Genomic DNA, 17,732 nt, shown 5'->3' on the forward strand with positions numbered 1-17,732 from the left:
AAGCATTCAAAATGGCCTCTTGGACCACATGGGTGCAGCAACAAATTTACATAGAATAAAAAGGCTTCTGTAGTCTTTGAAAGAGAAAGCACTGTCCCTTTGCTAGCTACAGCAAGCAGTTTACATCTGTGCACTTGAATCTATTACCTTCCCTCTGAAAAAGGTTTTTCTCTCCTTAACGATGCTTAGAGATCTTGTTTTGTTTCCTTGCGGGCTGCAGCTTTTCTGAGCTGTTTGCACTCTTCAGAGCATCTAATTTCTGATTATTTCAGGTTGCTGCAATACAGAAGGGTGAATTTCCATTAGAAATTTCCAGCAACAATCACATTCAACAAGCACAGATTTGCTTGCATGGTTTTCTGCTCACTGGTGAACTCTACTGAGATCCCAAGTAATTTACCATCATGCATGAACGTAAATAAGACTTTATTTACTAACACATTTAAAGATTGCCTGCTTTATCACACCAATTTTAACTTAAATCCATTTATTAATCTCTCACACAATTAAAACCTGGAAGAAAAGAAAACCAAAACAGTAGCACTGATTCTTTCTGTCCATCCCATCCCTGTAATTTCAGTAAACCCTAACCACTGGCTTTTTTTTCAAGAGTACATTTTATGATGCTGCATTATTTTTTACCAGTTATCTAACAAGATAGCAAACTGCATTCGGGCTTGGCATTTGACATCTTTGTCATTCAGACTTCTATGCATCTCTCATTGTTTCTACCATAAACTGCACAGAAAGCAAACTCCAGTTATAAGCCTGCCACTGTCACTTCAGGATGTTTTTATCAAAAACAACAAACTCACAGTTTTATACAAGAAGGGAAAAGAAAGCTGACTTCTTTCCACAATTTGTCCTTCAACCTACTGAGAAACTGCAGTATGTTGACAGAGGTCCTCAACATTAAACATGTCAGAAGAGACTACGTCTTCACAGTCTGAGAAGAGTCTCTGAAGGGCAGATAGAAAGTTACGGGGTGAGGAAATTGCCACTTATTTCAGTTGGACCATTTAAAGTAAGGAATTGTCACTTATGCCAGGAAACTCTTCTCCACTCTGTGCCTGACATTACTGGAATCACTTCAAAAAACCCACAAGCATTATTGTGAACTGCACCTCAACCAAAATAATTAAAAACTGGAAGTACAAAGGAAAGCCTACCATAAATTATTTAATGATACAGAATTATCAGCAACAACTCTTCTCTCTGGGATGCAGAGCAAGGCAAGACTTTCTTCGTATCTGCTCCCTGGAACGTAGACTCACTGGAGCAGAAATTTGCTTTATAATTTTGTCTTGTGTGGTGCAGATAATGTCACCGATGTTCTGCAAACACAGCATTGCAGCAGAATATCAGCACCGAGGAGAAGATCACAGAAATGATATGATGAACTCAAAACTTTGTTTCCAGAACATGGATGTGCTTGGGACTTTTTTGGCACTGTACACACAGAAAACCTACTGTGGGCTTACTGAAATGAAAACGAAGTGATTAAATTGTTTCTTGCAGTTTCCAAATTACAATTTGCTACATACATAACACTGCATAAAAGGGCTGGACAACTTTTTGCATGATGTATTTTTCCAAATGAACTCTCCCGGGTGTCACAATATGTTAGTTAATACTGGAAGAGGCCTGAAGGCCCCATATCAAATGTAACCTTCAAAACCAACAGTTGAAGCAGTCTAAATGCACACCAAACAAAGTGAAACAGCCACCATTCTGTAACCCCTTAGTGCTGAGGTCCATCTGAGGAAGAACAAATAACATCTTTGAGCCTCAGGATATAGGTTTGAATATGGAAGCTTGGCATTCCTCCTTCTTTAAGAGAATTATTATCTATCAGCCACACCATTTACTTAAAGTGTAGCATGGGGAATGCACTGAGAACTAGATGTGCTGTTGTATCAAAAATCAGAACACTGATGCAACAAGTACATTCCTGTTTTCGTATATCATTGGTCTACAGAAGCCCACTAGAAGCTTATCAGTGTCTCACACCAACAATTGAGAAAGAGGTCTTGTTTAACTCCTGATTCAGATGTAGTACTGCAACACGGCTATAGGACTAACAGGTGAGAAAAATACTACGTAGCTGTAGACTGGTTTGATCTGTTGTGAAAAGCCAAAACAAGGAGATCGCAGTGCTGGAAGGGGAAGGCCATGATTTTCAAATGTATTGCAATTGAAAATGTGTATGATCATCCTGACGTGAATACATTCATAAGTAAAGAAGCCTGTCAAATGTAGAATAAATGAAAAATGCACAAAAACAAGAGTCTGCCTTCAAAAGAACTTTCCTTGTCATTGTTCCATCTTCTTATGTATCATTTGGGCTTGAGTATTAAAAAAGAAAATGGAAATGCATTTTCCTTTTCTTAGACTGCTGCCTCTCTTACAGTGACCTAACTCACGGCCCTCAGTGTTCGTTTTGAGGAATTAATAAGTTTGACTTCATTAATGAGCACATGTAATAGCTAACTCTCCTAACTCTCCTCCCTCTTGACATCTACCCTAGATTCTCTGAAGCCCAACACAAATTTGGATAGGCACACTTTATTGATGCTGTTTCTTCTTATATAGAGAAATTGAGAGCTTGTCAACCTGTCTCCTAGACCTACATTATGATATCTGAGCACGTCCTTAACACATCTACCTGTGAACTTACAAGGCTTGATCATTTGTCTTTAACTGAATTCAAAAACACAAGCTTTCACACTCTCACAACAGGGAGTCATAATACTATTGGAAAAGCTTTTTCTCCACGGGGGTTAAAGACAAGGATGGTTTCAGCGTACCAAGAGGTAAATTGCCTCTTTGTTAAAGGAACAAAACCAGAAATTGACCTTTTTCCCTCCCCCCAGCTAATGAAGGAACGCAAAGGAAACTATTTTCAGAAGTGCCTTTACAAAACAGCCCATTCATTATTTCAATGGTTGTCAAAAGATGTCAGTTTCTACTCTTAGAAAAAACGAAGCTCTTCACACAAGGATATCTTAATCATTACCCTAAACAAAAAATAAAATTATGTCCCTATTGCTATTCAGTGCAAGTGCCACATATATGGAGCTGAAGGAACTCAGATGGTATGGAGATTTATGCCTATGATTCATTTGTTGAAGTGAATGAACAAGAGGAAGCATTTTAGGAGAGAGGAGAATTGCTGGATAGTCTGAAAGAGTAACTGAATGTGACAGATGGTAAGCTGATTTCAGGTGTGCAGTAGCATGAAGTTCGGCTATTATGCATGTGATCACCTACAGCAATTCCAGTGAAAGCAAAGGATTTGGGTGCTAAAATTGCACGCATAGCATACACTAACTGGAACTGTGCTTGACCTGTGCTATGTGTGCAGCACCTTGAAAATTCTTGCATGGATTTACATGCTGCTCCATGGCCATCTGCTTCATTTTACCAAGCAGCTTTCCTTTAGGAAAGATCTCTGAGCATCCAATTGAAACTTTACTCCTCTTTTAGCTTCAGGCCGCTCCTTCTGGTCCTAAAACCAAACATGAGCATTTGCAAAAGCAAATGGAAAGCAAGCATCCCAGGCTGCCTGTGTCACTATTCCTCTATTTGTTTCTGTACAAGAGACAGCATTGCAATTTTGGTACAACACAGAAAGCTGCACTGGGAAGGGCTGTAGGCAACCCCAGCTCTGCTGTCTGTACAACGCCATCGGTTGTGCCAACAAACAAATGCATACGAGGAAGATTCATATCTAACATCACAGATCTGAAATTTATCCAGGTTAAATCAACCCCTACAAAAATATTTAACCAGCCAACTGCCAAAGAATTTTTATTGGAATACCCATGGTCTTCCTTCTGCCTTCTGTTGACCTGTTCTTAATGCTGAATGCAAAATCACCATCTATAGAGTTTTGTTACTACATGTGAGTCCTTTTCAAGAACTATTTAAATATTTATGCACTATAGCAAACTGATTATGGACCAAAAGTATTGATGTTTAAGGCAGGGAGAGAATCTGTTTATTTCCCAAGTATGCATTAGGTACCCTCCTGCTGCCAGGATGAATAACGTGAGCAGGGTACAGTTTTAATCTCAATAAACAAAGATGAAGTCACTGCATGTGTCAGAAAATCTCTACACAAAAGGACAGCTCTTGTGTGAATGGGCATATCGAAACCTACAGTAAACTAGTAGCACTTCATCACAGAAAGTTGCCCCTCAAATTCAGTCATATTAAAGACCATAAGAGAGGAACAGTGAAAGAAATCCAGACTAACACAGACCCTCAGAAATTTACACTCTGAATTTCTTGTAACGGTGGGCACTACTAGAACACCAGCTAAGATACAAACAAACTGCAGCCAGACATTAAAAGGCAAAGTTAGCAGATGTTCACTGTCCAGTACCATACTAATAAGCAAAAGTCATGAGGTATACACATCGTGTGATGTAGCATCCCATATCACATAGTAAGGAAAACACAGCTAGGACTTCAAGAAATGGTGACACTTTCAGTGTGAGGAAAAAGCATGCAGGAGGACAATCTGCTTGAAGCTTGTTTGACCTAACAGCATTTTTCAGTACTGAAGTCATTGTGTTCAGAGGGGAAACAGTCCAATAACCCAGGCAAGGCTGCTTCGACCAGCACACACAATGCAAAAAATTCTCAGAATCCAAGAGAGCGAGGATGATGGTGGTAAATTACTGTTTTACATCAGTGTCTCAATAAGGCTATTCTGCCTGCAAAAATTGAGATGGGATTATCATACCTAACAGACAAAATCTATGTGGGTGTAGAAAATAGTTTGATAAAATATACAGAATGAAATGCAATTGCAAGTCAAAATAGTAAAGAACAGTGAATTATTGGGAATCTTTCAGAACGTTGTTTTCATCTCAGCCCTGCTGTTTTTAAATAAACATCATTTAGTACTCACCTCATTAAAATGCTGCAAGGCAACCTAAGTATCTGCATGCAACTACTGTCTTTTACAAAATATAATTTTTTAAAAATTGGTTTTGAAAATACAGAAGAACATCCCCACCCCTTCCTTTCCCACCTAAATCCATCTTATCCCAGTCAACTGGAACTGACAGAAAACAAAACTTAAACTTTAACTGCAACAAACCGTTACAAAAGAAAAACAAAAAAATATCTAGGCTACTACTTATCACAGTTCCTCAATAACTCCATGCTATTGTAGCTTTCAACACAGTAATTAAGACCAGTACAGAAAAGCGTAAGAGAACCAGGATGTGTGCCTTTCTTCCTTGACTATCACAGCTGTGCAATAGAAGAGTCATTGCTAACAGGATAGTTTTAAAGATAACAGACACAGAAAGATTAACATCAATATGAATGATGACAGCATAAAAAGTTTCCACCAGTTTATCACCAAATACTTTATACAACTGCAGTCTTACTTGCTGCTTTTTATAAAATGAAAATTCAGGAAAAATCATTAAAATTTTGGAATACTAGAAACTAAAAAAAAACACCATCTCAAGTCTTCATATAGAAAACCACACTTTACTTCTCCAATAAGCAAGTTTTTGATTTGATGGTCAAATCTCACCCAACAGCTCAAAAAATAAAGGATCTCAAATGCAGCAGCAGGAACAGAGCATGTTTCATAAAAAATATGCCATTTTCATTCCCTACATCAAAGGCATTTCTTTCCAAAGCCCACGTTACACCACAGTATCTATCTACCAGTATATGCATACTACAGGATGTATCGCAACACACACATTTAACATCCACAATACACCAACATTACACAACCCTACTGTGAAATGTCCAGCAGTCTGGTTTCTTACCAAATAGGTTTCACAAAAAGACACTTCTACCAAACAACACATCTATTAGCAGGCTATGATTTTACTTCATTGTCAAAGCAAATCCCAGAGACTCTGCATGTAATCCAGTAGTATCCCTCAAATTACCCTTTTTAAGCTGATGTTAAACAATCTTGATTTAAGGAGGAACAGCTGCTGGCTTTGAGTGCTTTTGGAAGAAGGCATCCAAGTCAGTGTTTCATCAATGTTTTGATTAGAAGCAGCAGGTGTTCAGAGGAAGGTTCTGATATTTCAGTTAACTGACAATGTTTTCCACTGCTGGGAGTGAAACACTTGCTGGTCATTTCTGCAGTACTGACAAGTCCTTCCCTGTCCACAACCACTGAGACTCAATGTAACACAGATGATCTGCACCAGCTTAGACGCTGAGATACCTAAACTCCTTTTGACCCACCTACGAAACAAAAACCCTCTGGCTGAACCCAAATGTTTGGGTTTGTTTTATTGTGTGTGTGTGTGTGTGTGTGTGTGTGTGTGTGTGTGTGTGTGTCTCAATTGACACAAACACAGCCCAGTATGCCCTCAGTTCTGAGGACCTCAAGCCTTTCAGATGCCACCCTTTATCAAGCATTTTACATATGGACTTTTTTTTTTTGTTCTTATAACAGGGCAATTAAGCAAAATGTAGGCACTGAACTTTTCTGCTACTGAAATGCAGAAGGATTGCTGATTATTCAAATGATGAACAGAGAGGCCAAGTTTTCAAATGTGTAAGTACTGTGTTGACAGCAAGGACTATGCTCCAATGCCATTCCCAGATCCAAGATGAACCAGGCTGTTCTGACCCACACCCTTTCTACACTCATCAAAATGCAGATAGACCACTTCAAACCTCCAACTCCGTCCTGACCATGAGCTTCATACAAAGAAAATGATCAGTTAGGCATAAAAGTGAAATAATTCTCTACTGGCAATTTTACACATGCTGGACAAGCACTTATCAACCAGTTTGTTGGCCCCGCAACAATATTGTCAAGAAGAAATATGCCATATAGCATAATATTTTTCCGATGACTTCTGTATTTAGTTTCATCAATTCCCTGTCTCTGGAGCCAAGAAATGAACAGAGCGCGCAGCAGGCATTAACCACGCATACCACAGGTATAGCTATTTCCTCTGCTCATTGCTAAGCTCTGCAGAGACAAGCACCACTCAGAATACAGTATCAGGCAAAGAGGTCAGGTCTCTCTCTGAGGCATTCCAAAACATTTGAATGTTACACCAGTGACAAGAATACGAATGAAGACCATGCAACATTCAGAGGGACAGTAAAACACATTTCTGTCACCAGTGCTGTCAGTTACCACCTTGAAAAAACATGTTAAAAAAAAAAAAACTGAAAGGGAGGAAGCAGCAAAGAAAGAGACGAAAGCAAGATCTCAGACTGCATGTTTTTGGCACCTTTTCCTTCACAAAAGCCAAAGACAAATGTCTGCCACTCCTGCAGACTGTTACCTTAAAATGGCATTTCTCCAAAAGTGAGAGAGAATGACAGAAGCAGCCAGCAGCAGCCACTGCTACACCCAGCAGCAGTTTAATTCTTCCAAGGTAGAGAAAGGAAAATACTGGGCCTACAATACTCAGATTGAGGCAAGTACCAATTCTTCTGCAGCCTGAAGATTTTTCCACAATCTCATCTCTTCCCCCTAAAGCTTCTTGCTTCTTACCTCCCTAACTTCCCTTCTTTTTGCATGGAAAATAACATTGCATCGTTAACTTCACACAACTGCTGGATACACAACATGGACATAGGTGGCAGCATGTCTGTTTGGCAATTAAAACCCATTTTCCAGTATTCTGGGTGAATGGAAATGGTAGGAAGCAAGTGACTGACTTCCCAGTGAGGTGCCTCACCTTAATCAGCCAGCTGATAGGGAATTTGAGTTCTAAGTTACTTCAGAATACCACCTGACAGCCCTAATGCCACTGAACACATCAGGGAAACTGTACCTGAGTTTAGGTAAAACTTCAGCAGGAAAACACCACCAAAAAATCACCTACTATATATTAGTAAAAAACCAAACAAACAACCCTACAGCATCAAGTTATCCCAAACTCCATTCATGCATCTAAACCCTAAACATTTCCAGATTAATATAATCAAGAATCCCAAGACCAGTCTATTACCATTATTTTCATTGTGATGCTGATTAAGCTGTCATCTGCGTCCCTGATACTTCAAGCTTAACAATGAAAAACAGACCATCAGAATTTAATCCAGTGTAGCAGCCAGCTGCCAGAAAACATGGCCAGGCTCTGAATATAGAAAGACCATGTGCTCCCTCCAAAGCAGTCATTTTCTCTCAGTTTTCTAAGTAATTGTGTGAAGACACAAATGCACAACCCCCTGAACTCAGAACATCCAAATTAACAGACTTCCTTCCTGCCAGGTTAAACTTCATTAGACTCCTCCACATACAACAAATTGGATGAAACTGATGATACACAGGGTTAGAGATGTACTTGAAAAACTAGCAGTTTAGAGATGCAGTGGGCAGTTAAAAAAAGCTGAGGTTTCTCCTTCTGTATTCTTTATAAGGAGCAACCGTGAGTAAAATTAGTTTTGTTTTGTTGTTTTTTTTTTTATGAGCTGAAAAAATAGCAACAATAAAATAAATAAGACCTGCTGACATTCTGCTGGCTTCATCAGCATCAGGTGGCAAAGAGTATGGCAAACTATCCCATTGTGGTCAAGAACATGAGAGCATTAGAAATCAAATCGCAGACAATTTCCTTTCAACAGAGTTCTGTGCTAGTTGAGCTATTCTTCCCTGCACATAAAAGGATATCTGATTCCACATTCCAACTGCCCGAAGTAGAGATTTCTGAATACCTCCATATCCATCTCCTCCACCTTCATCTTCACAACAGTTGACGAGGAAAAGCCCAATGCACAAACATAGCTCTGGGTTCTTGCCTGTCTCCAAATGCTGCAGGAACAAGTGCAGTTCACATCTGTCATCCCCATCCCAGATCCCAAGTTTCCAGTTTAGGATGTATTAGGTCACATGAAAATCTATAATGAACAGGAAATATAGCAAGATGCTCATGGAATATTGTATGAAGACATGGCATTACAAACAAACAGATATTGAGAGGCTCAAGAGTTTTGAAGGGCATTATAGATAGGAAGTGTTTTAGATAAAAAGGGAGTCATCATTTCTCCATTTCAATGCAGAGATAGTCAAAACGTACCCATAGCTTGTAGACAGCTAATAATGGTCTAGCTGATAGACCAAATGGAATTAAAAGCATCTGTTTATTATCCTCACCCGTCTCATCTTTGAAAGCATTTGGTTCAAAAACTGAAGTAGTTCACCTTAGTGAAAAGATAGTAAAGCAAAAGCAGTGTATTTGCTGCTGTTGGAAACTGCCTCATTCTTTTCAGAACGAGGCAAGAGCAGTTCATTTACACTGACAGGAATGCATCCTGCAGAGCAGCACCTCCTTAATGCTGAATAGCAGAAAAATGCTATTGACCATGTATGGAAACAAACACCAAGGTTCTTATTTAACCTGCTGAAAGCAATTACCACTGATACCCAGTTAAAAGAAAAAATAACACAAATACAAAAATGTACAAAAGAAGCGTCAAGTGTCATCTGCATACAGTACAAAGAACACTGTTGCCATAAAGTACTGCTGAGGAAAATCTCCCATTTTCATTATTTGTATGAAGAATACCCTAAATCTCCCACTTATTTTAAACCTTTATGCAAAATTATCAAAGATTCTTTACTAAGGAAGCTTACAAAATACAAAATCCAACGTGTGGATGAAGAAGGCAATCCTCATGCCTGTTCTCTCTCTAGCTAACACAGCGGTCTCTTGCTGCCTTACACAGACTACTTTCCTCTAGAGGACGTGATGCCTGGTAGTTTGTGATATGATGTAGACACTGAAACGAGAACTGCATTGAGAGTATTCAGGGGGAAAGTTAGATGGCAACTCCTCTCAAAACCAGAAAAAATGCAGAGAAGCTGAGTGGCAAATCCTGAAAAGAAGTTCTCAGATGGCAGTGCAAAAGAAAAAGGGAATATCATCTTGGTGCAAAATCTGGTTAGGAAACTTGACTCATAATCCTTTCTCACCATCTTCCATTTGAAAATTGCCAATGATTCTTCTTACACCGTCCAGTACCCTACTGAGGTGGAAATTTTTCAGAAAGCTTGACTATAGTAGTCTAAGGATTTCTGTCCTTTGTCATTTTCACTTTCCCACTCCTAAATACTACTAAAAACAAAGTTATTGCAAATATAACACACATTAATCCACCAAATGCCAAGATATCTTTTGGCTTTCACAGTATCCTACCGTAAGCTATAGGAGCTCTGGTACATCTCCCTCTCTAAGAACTCTAAGCACAGAGATTGGAAGCTGATCTCCTTTCACCAGAAACATATTTTATTTGTAACTTCCTCAACGCTAAGAGGATTACTCATGGAGTAAGGAATACCTGGCAAGAGGAAGTATTCACCATCTGTCCCAAAATACTGCAAACACAAGAACCCATAAATTCTATTTCCCACTGCCAACCTCTAAGGTTTCCCCCTCCTCTCAAAGGCATCACCTTACTCATTTCCCTCCATGGATTTTAAAACCTATCTATATGTGTGGTGCAGCAGACGCATTCAATAAGGCATCAATGACAAAAACAGGTAACATCCTCAAGCAAATTCTGTTTCAGCTCTGTGAGCCCTTAGATGCATCTTACAATGTCTGTTTGCAAAGCAGCTGTCTCATCTGAACCGTCAGAATCTCAAACAAAAGAAGAAGCCACAATAAACAAAACTGTAGGCTATTACGCTTTGTGGAGCCCTCATTCTTTTTGCAATTATATTGATGTATGATCCAAAGAAAAGCAGCAGGTTTTCTCTGGTGACAATGAAAAGACAAGTGAGACATCATACAAGTGATTTAACTTCTATGTGTAAAAATTGCTATGACAGGTGGACAGGGTGAAACAGAGACAACAAAGGGAAAACTACAGGAAAATATTCATCCTTTCTTGCAGCTTGGAGGTATGGACCATTACGTGGGCAGGCTGACTATGGTAACACATGAGCAGCCCCTGGACCAGCCCAGAACAGAGTCATAGGAAAGGCCATCATGAAGATATCTTTCAACACTCTTTCCCCCCCACCCCCAAGCAGTGGCTGGGAAGACCAGTCAGAATTAAGTCTAGACCAGAAGATTTTTCCAAATCATTTGAAATACAATTACAGCACCTCCACAGCAGGCATGGAAAGGGCCTGAATACTGAACAGAGATTACAGAGAGCTGCAGAACTGGAGATGTAAAAAGCTGATGCCCAGTACTGTCAGCAGTAATTAATTACTGTTAATTCTTGCTCAAAATGCTCTTTATGCACACAACAGTGAATTTACTCATTTGTAACAGGTATGATTTTGTTCATCACCAGTATGTGTGATCTAAAGCAAGGGAGGTTTCTGGACAGGAATAGGGGAGAAGGCACTGATTCACTGTTTGATTTAGCAGCTGTTACCATGGAAATATCTATTTTTTACCAACTGCTGATGATTATCTTGTGCTTGAAATATGACATCTGCATATTCTACATGAGACTGTATTTATAGATGAGCAAACCAAACGGTAGTTATTCCAACATGAAAACGCAGCATATTCCATGCACTTCTTACAGATACAGAGTTTGTCACAACAGACTATTAATCACACAAATAAATTGGCCTCTCAGAATAAAAACCCAATTACCAGAGCAAAGCAACAGCTCTTCCCCGATGTGAAATAAACAGAAACAGGAAATATAATGTAATTCCAATGTTCTTCCTCTCATCTTCTCACAGTAAAGGGAGGGACAAAATTAGAGTGACTGCCTGGTCTAGAAGCTGCCATTACTGACTTACAAATACACAGCTGCATTAAGATATTCATTTCTTCATATAGGCTTTTGTGCCTAAAATGTATCAATAAAAAAAGAAAAAGAAAACATTCACAAAAAAAACACGCATTTGCTACTCATTTTGTCCTGACATCTGCCTGCTGGTCAGTCAAGTACTATTCCACACACCCTTTCATTCCAAATGCCCCAGCTAGACTAAAGAAACTACAGACTTAACACACTTACATGCACACTGTTTTCTTCTGTGTAGCTAAAGGGGTGCCGTAAGCCTAAGTCTCATCTCATCCCATTCCTCTTGGTTACTCCTTGAAACAGCAAGGTCACAAAGCGAGGTTCTTCTTTGCCACTAGCAGATGATGACAACAAATGAAGCTAGCACAGCTTAAGACTACATGGATGGCAGAGACTGAGGTTGCATCAAATGAAGTTAAATAAACATAGAAATAAAGAAAATATTTATTCCTTCAGGCTGGAGAGAAAAACATTTATGTAATTATTTTCAAGGAGCTATCTAATAAATGAGATTGTGGCATCCTTCCAACCCAAGCCATTCTATGATCTAAAAGATAGCACAGAGCAACTTACCCTAGTCCTAGGGATACGAACAGAACCAAAGACATTAGCACTCTATGCTTAAATACAGTTTTTTTACATACAGACTGTAGTGCAGCTCCTAAGGGTTGGAGGTAAGAAAGCATTTGGGTGCAGCAGCAGTCATCTTGTCTACCCATGAACTAATATGGATACATTCTTAACTTCCTATCCATGACAGACCCTTGCAGGGAACACAAAAGCAGAAGAACAGAATGCAAACAGAGCATTTACTTAGCATCCTCATCCTGCAACAGCTAGAGCAATCACAGTGTGTTGCTGCTTGAATTGAGACAACTACTATTATCAGATATATACAACACCAAAATATTTATATTTACTCGATTGCTCCTTTCTTTGCCCACGTTTGCCTTTGCTGTTATCCATAAAGTTGTTAAGAGGAAACTTGGCACTTGAAGAAATTGCACTAGAGACAGATTTCTCCAGGCAATAAAGGTACTTAATGCTGGTTTTGAACTAGTTTTCATTGCATTGTGCCTAAGAAAAGAAGAGACAAATACGTGACAATTCTGACATAAAAAGGATAATTTCAGGTTGAGAATTAAAAATAATTATAGCTATGAAGAGGAAAAAAAAAAAGGTATCAGGAGTGCTAGATTTATGGTGCAAAATGCAATGTGTAGTTGCAGAGCCTGCTGTAAGTTAAAAAAGACCAAAGGCCCCACACTGACCAACCAGCAGCACAAAGCTCAAGGTGAGGGAAGCAGAAAGTACCTCAGTTGAAGTACACATAGAACAATAGGTCCCAGGAATGAATTGAAAAGAGACATGGTAATTGGACAGAACCACCCAGAACCTGTTCATTCTCCCACACAAGAGCTAGTAACACAGACATATCTACACATTGCTGTCTGTACTCAGATGAAATCGAGCTATTCTAGCATGTAAAGTAACACAGATTAAGAATAATCACACAGTAAAACGGTTTTTAAATCAGCATTTAAGAGAGCAAACAGACAACAAGGCATACATAGGTTGCCTTTACTCCCTCTAACAGAGGTGCTCTCTAGACATGGAAATACCTGAATCATTGACATGCTCTCTAAGGCAATGCAAGCTATGAACCAGGCTTCTTGGGTATACTTTTGAGTGTTAGGCTTCATTTCTGAACTGAACAACAGGGTTAGGAAACCTGCAAGCAGGATCAAAGATTGGAATTCAACAGTACTTCTCTTTATCATGAAGGCAAGATACCTATGCCTTTCAAGTACTGCAGCTAAAATTCTTTTACTATCCTACAGCTGAAAAAGGTATCACAAGTATTTAAAACCAACTTGATCATTGTATTTGGAGATCATAAAAGAGTTCCTGGTAAAATTCTCCATTGGAAATGAGCACTAAGAACAAAGACACTCCTCAGTTCTCTCTTACGTGTTATAAGCTTACTGTAGTTGAAGATGCACAGGATCAAAGAACAGCTGTTTACACAATGCCCACAAATCTCAGGGAAGAAGAAGAATTATTGAGTAAGTCCAAGAAATACATCAACCACTGAGTCACCACTGTCATACGTGGATGAAGAAATATGTCACCTTTGTGATGACAGATGGAGGAAGATGTATGTACAAAGCTGGGGAAAGGAGGGACCTGCAGCTGAAGCAAACAAACCCACACCATGGGATGATAGGCTCAAAAAACTGAAGATGCACTTAGCAGGATTGAAATCTATCTAGATTGCAGAGACTTTAACAAGGCTATCCCAAGAGATCAGTCCTCCCTTCCCATGCCAGACATTTTGCTCAAAACATATTTAATAATCTGCGCAGACAGTACCAAAGCAGATAACCAACTGTCTGAACCCGGTTCTTTAGTGAAGAAAAAACAAACAAAATACCAAAACCAGAATGTTTTTCCATCTATTTATTTTTGGCAATCAAATCATTTGACAAAGCATTGTTACATAGGAGCAAAGAAAATTGTGAAGGCGTTGCCTGCATTCACGTGGTATCATGTCATGGTAATTTCAGGGAGAGACTGAAGCTGGAGATGGCCACAGTCCAAGCAGAAAATATTAAGGTCACTGCAGATTAAATCCAGTTTGTGACAGAAGATGATAGGACAGTCACTCTTCTCTGTCAGAACACAGCCAAGAAAGGTAAAGCCACTATAAAATGGTAAAGCACAGTGGGAGCTCCAGATGCAGAATGTAGCAGATGGAAGCTTTTCTGACCACTGTGGCATACTCCAACAGCAGCGTGGCAATGAGCAGGAGAAGCACTCTGGGCAGAAGAGCCTGGTCCCCTCCTGCCAACAGCACAGTGTCTGTACACAACAGCTGCTTGTGCATAGTACCATAGTCACAGCCACAGACAGCAGCAATCTGGGCAATATGGTAATGATGCACTGAACGCTGTGCTATGTGACATGCACAGGGAATGTATATAAAGGATCATAAAGGCAACAATCAGCATTTGGGCCAGCTATTAAAAACTGCCATTGCCATCCTTCGAGATGCATCTTACGTAAAAAATGTCCATAAGATAACAAGTACGTGGAAATGGGTGAGACAACACCTACTACACACAGATGGATTAACCAGGAGCTGTCAGCGCTGCTCTGTCGTGGCTGTTTGGAAATGCTCTGAGTGGGAAAGGTTGCAGAAATGAAAACGCATTCACCCAGTGATAAAGTGCAGTACTCTCTTTATCATGAAAAAAATTCAGAGTCATAGGGGTTGGAAGGGACCTTTGGAGATCCCCCCGCTCAACCCTCTGCTAAAGCAATTCCCTGCAGCAGGTTGCACAGGAGTGTGTCCAGACAGACACTGTATATCTCCAGATAAAGAGACTCCACAGCCTCTCTGGTGGCTGTTCTGATGCTCAAATCATCAGAGGCTTTCTGGGTAGAGGGAGGAGGGTTTCACATGACCCAGATCCCAATGGTAAACTTGCACAGATGGGATGATCACTGTCTGGTATCCAATAATGAGAGATCTAGTTCAGACTTCAGCCCTTTTTGATACTCTGTCTCTGATGCGGGGAAGCAGGGTTACCACAAGTCTGTCGATTTCAGCCACAAACACACCAGTATTTCTGTAATTGAAGTAAACTGATGCAAATACACATGCACATGCAGGCGACCTATGGAGAGAAAATTGTTTTCTGCCTGTGGAAACATCTTTTCCTGCCCTGCAATTTGATTTTTATGTATTCGAGCATCATGCAGTAACATGCGTAATGCTGTACTTCATTTTAAGCACCTAGATACTCTGAGTAGGGCACTGTTCAAGTGCTTAAAGTTTAGATTTTAAGGATGGTTTGGTTGCTTAAAATTAGGTATGCACACACGTATCTTGTTAAGCTGAACTGTCCCTTCAGCCCTGAGGGGAGCACTGAGTTCAGAAACACCACTGATGGCAACAAAAAAGCAAACAGAGAATAGAACACTGTAAATGACTTAAGTAGTTGGCAGATGCTACTGTTTCTCAAATCAAAACTGAAAAATTAAGGACTAACAATGTTGGTGAATATCCCTGATTTAGAATTTCTTCAGTTCCAATTCCCACTGGGTGATTATCTTGCTTCCCTTGCTTTCAGGTTCACATATTGGTCCTGATAGAGACTGACTAGAGATATCTCTGCTCTGCTAATAGCACAGACAGGGTAGCAACACGGTTATATCCATCCCTATTAAGAAAACTCATCCTTATCATTCTGTGCATCCTAAAACAATGATCTGAGAGCACTATTATAATCATAGAACCATAGTCCGATACCCCTGCAATGAACAGGGACACCTACAGCTACATCAGGTGTTCACAGTCCATCCAGCTTGACCTTGAGTGTCTTCAGGGATGGGGCTTCCATTACTTCTCTGGGCAACCTGTGCTAATGCTTCACTGTTTATATTGTAAAAAACTTGTTCATTATGTCCAGTGTAAATCTTCCCTCTCTTAGTCTAAAACCATTTCCCCTTGTCCTATTACAAGAGACTCTGCTATAGAGTTTGTCCCCTTCTTTCTTATAGCCTCTCAGTGTTTTTCTCCTTCCACTGCAGTCAGATACCACACATACTTCCACTGTCAGATATTAAGAAGTTTGAACACGAATTCCATTATAGAATCACAGAAACACCAAGGTTGGAAAAGACCTACAAGATCATCCAGTCCAACCATCCACCTATCACCAATAGTTCTCACTGAATCACATCCCTCAGCACAATATCCAAACACTCCTTGAACACCTGCATTGAGGGTCAAATATTGCTCAGATATGGTAAGCACTGGAAATTCCAACAGTCACGAAGGTCAAATACTCATTAAAAAAGTCAAGCTGCAATGACCTGAAATCCTTCAAACTCAGGCTGGGCAGCTTGTCAGAGGCTGGTTCCAAGTGCCAGATCCCAGCCAAGATTCAGATTGTTTTGTCCTGTCCTGTAGGTGAGCTGAAGAAGTCATAAATTATCCTGAACATTTTGCCAGCAAAGGATCCGGGACTGCATTCATTATCGCCCACTACAGGATAGTATAAATCATAACACAATGCCCTGTCAAAACTACGGTCCATGGTAGAGAAGCGTCCAGGAGCACCCCAGGCAGTTGCTGTCATCCCAGAGCAATGTACTGACCCTCAGTTCTGTGCACCCAACCATAAAATGGTAGCTATAATACTGATTTTTCAGGATTGATATGAAGCTTAGTAAAGCTGGTTTAAGTGCTTTGTTATGCTTGAGCAAAAAAGGAAATTATTATAATTTTAAATGAAGATTAATTATAAAACTGTTAACATAAGCATATTAGAAAAATGAATGGCGAGGCAGCAATTTAAGTCGCTTTCTTGCAAGATAATTTCATATGCATCTTGCTATCGCTAATCCCCACTTTTCTAAATCCAGTGCTTGTTTCCCTGCACTAAAGCTAAGAAGAGGCAATGTGCCATCACTGAAATACTGATTGAAAAATTAGCTTCCATGCAGAACCATTCTATTCACTATATGCTATACATCTAACTGTCACAGCTTCCAGCCTGGAAAATAGAGCAGTGCATCAAGTCACCAAGATGACATTTGTAGCAAGTCTCTCTTGCAATTTTGTACAAGAATCCTAGACAGTGCACTCTTCTTTTAATCTGGTAATGATATAAAATCCTTTCCTAAGCATACTGCTTGGATGAAAACTTAGGACTAAAGAGCATATAATGCTGAAGATGGTACAGATCCTGTAATAAAGGAATTAAGCAAAATAACCTGATTATGTTTGATGTAGCAAATTATCAAAGCAGGTATTGATTCAGTTTCTAGTCCCTAAATCTTCCATAAATATGTTCTATGAGCTTACACCTCATCATTTAAGCAGCGCATGCAAATAAAGACAGAACTCTGGGCTCATCTTCAAATAGCAAATAAAAGGAAAAATCAGCCAACCCACCTCATTGCACCCTCCAGTCTATTTGTATTACAGA

The 17,732-nt window shown here is 39.7% G+C and overlaps 1 protein-coding gene across 10 annotated transcripts in view; it reads right to left on the reverse strand.

The window, feature by feature from the left end:
* MAPK10 (mitogen-activated protein kinase 10) overlaps window positions 1–17,732 on the reverse strand; it is a 104,127-nt gene that overhangs the window by 70,603 nt on the left and 15,792 nt on the right. For 4 of the 10 annotated variants that reach the window (XM_085222534.1, XM_085222538.1, XM_085222540.1 and 1 more), the window contains exon 3: window positions 148–276. The exons of the other annotated variants lie outside the window; for them this stretch is intronic. The gene's annotated coding sequence lies outside the window, so the exon portion shown is untranslated. The remainder of the gene's footprint in view (window positions 1–147; window positions 277–17,732) is intronic. 10 annotated transcript variants of the gene reach the window in all.

Source organism: Meleagris gallopavo, chromosome 4, assembly GCF_905368555.1.
Source record: "Meleagris gallopavo chromosome 4, MGAL_WU_HG_1.1, whole genome shotgun sequence".
Classification (NCBI taxonomy): Eukaryota; Metazoa; Chordata; class Aves; order Galliformes; family Phasianidae; genus Meleagris; species Meleagris gallopavo.